The sequence below is a fragment of the Echinops telfairi genome, unplaced genomic scaffold (assembly GCF_000313985.2).
Source record: "Echinops telfairi isolate 266 unplaced genomic scaffold, ASM31398v2 ScPeMD7_2565;HRSCAF=3150, whole genome shotgun sequence".
NCBI lineage: Eukaryota > Metazoa > Chordata > Mammalia > Afrosoricida > Tenrecidae > Echinops > Echinops telfairi.
The window spans coordinates 10,357,442-10,361,958 of record NW_022106463.1 but is presented as its reverse complement, the minus strand read 5'-3'; positions in this window follow the sequence as shown (position 1 = coordinate 10,361,958).

Below are 4,517 nucleotides of genomic sequence, written 5' to 3'. Positions count from 1 at the left end.
TATCTTGTCAGTGCTCTCGTATTTATTTGGCTGTTGTTGTTTTGAAGATGTGCAGTCAGACATGCCCCTGCTCAACAGTGTGTACAATCAGAGTCATAGATGGTGTGTCGGGTCAGGTTGGCGAGAGAAACAAATCCCACGACACTCAGAAAAGTGTAAGGAAGAGCTTTGTCAAGAGAACATCCCAACCCAGTCCAGTGCAAGTCTGTAAGTCTGGTACTAGCCCATAAAGCCCTCTTAAGATGCACCCAGCAGTCACCTGCAATGAGGCAGAATGCAGGGAGATCACAGGTTGGTGGGTGCAAAGTCATGTGGTTCCAATGGCGATGGTAACACCACAGGGCTCTGGCAGCCATCAGGGTCGGCCAGCAGGAAGGGGAAGGCAGAGAGAAAGGGAGGTTCCTTCTGAGAAAGCTACGCCCACAAGGAGGCACCATCAGGCCTGATGGACAGGCTGAAGTCCACCCCTACAGTTTTACACAGCTTCACGTTGACATGAAATTATGGAGCCACCACAGCTGGCATCCTTCACGTTGTGCAAGCCCTCTCCCCTGCCTTCCCCGGGCTGCTCCTCCTCCTCACAGAAGCTGCCCCCAAATTCCCATTTAGCCTTTCAAGTTGCCGTCCTCAATGTAGCATCACGCACCGGGGAGCCAAGTTTGAAAGCTCCTCGGACGTCCCCAAACCCCTTGAGGGACGGAGCCAGTGGACCTAGGGTCTCAAGTCTCAGGGGACACCATGGTCCATTGGCATCAAAGTCCCCAAAGACAACGTCTGCACCCTACTTTGGGGAATAGTGACTGGGGTCTTAGACGCTCACGGCAGCCATCTCAGCTGCATCTCCTGGTCTCTCCTCTTCTGGAGGAGAGAAGAGAGGTGGCTATCGGAGGTCGGCAGGCAAGGGGAGCAGCTGAGTCCCACAGCACCGCGGGCCTGAAACGGCACAGAGTGCTTGGTGCCGAGGGTAAATTTAGCTAACCTAGTTTGCTTCATGTAAAGGACAAAGGAATGATAGATACAATCTGTTAGGAACATCAGCAAAGTCTGCACGGTTCTATTTATAGCAGCCACAACCGACGGTTCTACTGTGGCCGGCCGGCGAGATTTATAGGATATCAACGGGGGCGTTACTTTCCGTCTTGTCTTTCTTCTTTTGTGTAATGTTCCAGGTGCTTACAGAGGCAAAGAGGTCAACAACACATGGAATGTTGTGATCAAAATAGAAAACTGGCTCTAATGCAGGCTCATAGGAACTGCTGCTAAAACACAGCCTCTCTATCCCTGTGATGGATCCGGAATCATGATGTAACCATGGTACACCCAGGACGCAGGAGACCAGTGGTGTGATGGCTCTGGGTGCTGTGAAACGCAGCCAGCCACTCATCGGGACAAAGACGGGACACCTGCTTCCATTTCTTAGAAGGTGTTCTTAGGTGCTGCGGCGACAGGTCTGGCTCCTAGCGCACGTACAGACCATGCAACGGAACACTGCCCGGTCCTGCGCCGTCCTCACAAGTGTTCTGCACTTGAGCCGTGGTTGCAGCCACTGTGTCCATCCATCTCTCTGAGGGTCCTCTCTTGCGTTAATCTCTGCGTTCCTAGGCATGATGTTCTTCTTTAGAGACTGAGCTCCTCCCAGTACAATGGCCAAAGGACATGAGACAAAGTCTTGCCATCTTTGCTTTCAGGGAGCCTGCGGACGTACTTGATCCATCACGGACCTGTCTGTTCTGGAAGCCCATGGTACGGCCACATTCTTCACCAAGACCCCAGTTCACACACATCGATTCTTCTCCGGTCTTCCTGGTTCACTCTCCGAACCGTGCTCGCTCAGAGTCCCTCCGTCCTCAGCAACATCTCTGCGCTTCCGTAGATTCACCCCGTGCCACGTGCTGTAGGATGTCTCGACGACTGCGTCCATGTGGACGCAAACAAAACGAAACAAAAATGAAAACTCCCATCTTCCTCTGCTTGCCGCGATGCCGTCTACCACGCTGGTTGTGGGGCTTGTTTCCTTTACACTGAGTTACATTCAGACCTCGGGCCACGGTCTCGTCTCTTCATCAGCAAGGCCTCAAGGCCTCTTCGCTTTGCAGGAGTAGGACGGATCACACGGATCACACATATCACATGTATCAGCACACGGATCATCACATGGATCACACGGATCACACGTCCGCACAGGCCAATCCTAATGCCGCGTCTGTTCTGCATGTCAGCCAGCTCCTCCTCCGAGTGTTTGCTGTGAGAGTCGGGTTGGTTGCGCCAACATAGCACCTGGAGGAAGACATGGTGGAGTTTGGCCCGCCAATCAGGTCGCAGCTCGACAGCCTCCTTTGAAGATGCGACCTAGATAAATGGCTCTCTCTCGCTCGCTCGCGCGCGCTCTCTCTCTCTCTCTCTCACACACACACACACACACACACTTTCAGCCAGCCACCAGGTCCTGAACCCCTCTCCCTTCTGTCTCTTTGGTCCTCAGGTCCCTGCCCATCTGCACCCCTGATGTCTCCCTTCATCTCTCTGTGCCCCCACCCCCACTAGACTCTGATCACCGTCTCCTATCCACTCTAGCCAATCCAAACCAGACTCCCTGCCACGGAGTCAATGCTGGCTCACAGCGACCCTGTGTGGGTTTCTGAGACCATGACTGGGATTTTTTGTTTGTTTCGTTTTTTGTGTTTTGTTTCGTTTTGTTTTGTTTTTAAATCATTTTAGGGGGGGCTCGTGCAACTCTTATCACAATCCATCCATCCATCCATTGTGTCAAGCACATTTGTACATTTGTTGCCAACATCATTCTGAAAACATTTTCTTTCTACTTGAGCCCTTGACATCAGCTCCTCATTTCCCCCCCTCCCTCCTCGGCCTTCCCTCCTTCATGAACCCTTGATAATTTATAAATTATTATTATTCTTTCATGTGTTGCACTCTGATGTCTCCCTTTACTCCCTTCTGTTGTCCATCCCCTGGGAGGGGGTTATAGGTAGATCATTGTGATCAGTTCCCTCTTTCTCCCCCCACCTTCCACTTTCCACTTCCCCTCCTGGTATGGCTACTCTCAATATTGGCCCTGAAGAGTTTATCTGTCCTGTATTCCCTGTGTTTCCAGCTCTTATCTGTACCCCTGTACATGCTCTGGTCTAGCCGGATTTGTAAGGTAGAATTGGGGTCATGATAGTGGGAGAGGAAGCACTCAAGGACCAGAGGAAAGCTGTGTGTTTCATTGGTGCTCCACTGCACCCTCACTGCCCACCTTCTCCCCACAACCCTTCTGTAAGGGCATGTCCAATTGCTTACAGATGGGCGTTGGGCCTCTACTCCGCACTCCCCCTCATTCACAGTATGAGTCTTTGCTCTGGGTCTTTGATGCCTGACACCTGATCCCATCGACCCCTCTGATCCCAGCCCTCACAGCCAGCCTGGTCCAGGAGCAGGATCTATTAGCACAGGGATCCACTTCCATGTTCTCCCTTCACGAGTGTGACCTGAAGGTCCCCTGAGGACACGACGTGTCGCTGTGTAGGAATCGGCTCCACCAGGGAAGGAGACAGCGACTGATGAGACGAGGAAGAGGAAGAGCAGCCATCAATCCTGAGCAGGGCACAGGGCTCCGGGCCCCATGTTCCTGCTGCCCTCCATGTATCGATCGCTGGCCCCTCATGAACCTCCAGGCAAGGCCACCCCCTTCCTGGAGACAGTCGCAGCAGTCATGCGCTTGCCCGGGGCTCGCAGTACAGCATCAAGTTCCTGAGGGCAGAGCCTGTGCTACTGCACCCCTCTCCCACTGATGCAGGGATGAGAGACAGTCAGGGAACACAGCCGTGGGTTTGTAGATGCCAACGGACAGCCATGGTCAGAGGCAGGTGACGGACTTCAGAAGGGCATCCGTGCTCTTTAAGTCCCTGCCCTCAACTCAAAAAGTCTCAGGTCCTTTCCAGTTACATCTGTGGAGCCATTTCTTCCCAGCAGGCCTTGATCCTACCAGTCCTAGTCCCCCAAACAAACTGAGGATCCCTGCACAGAGGGTCTGTGAGCAAGTCACGAAATAATGTCTGCGGAATGCTGCCATGGTGCCTGGCACAAGATAGAAGGGTGGTGGGTGGTGGGTGGGTGGATGGATGGATGGATGGATGGGTGGACATAGAGATGCATATATGGGTAGGTAGATGAATAGGTGAATGAACAGACAAATACATAGATGGATAGGTGGGTGGTTAGATGGATGGATGGATGGATGGATGGATGGATGGATGGATGGATGGATGGATGGATGGATATAGAGATGCATAGATGGGTAGGTGGATGAATAGGTGGATGAACAGACAAATACATAGATGGATAGGTGGGTGGTTAGATAAATGGATGGATGGATGGATGGATGGATGGATGGATGGATGGATGGATGGATGGATGTAGTGGTGCATAGATGGGTAAGTGGATGAACGGACAAATACATAGATGGATAGTTGGGTGGTTAGATAAATGGATGGGTGGATGGATGGATGGATGGATGG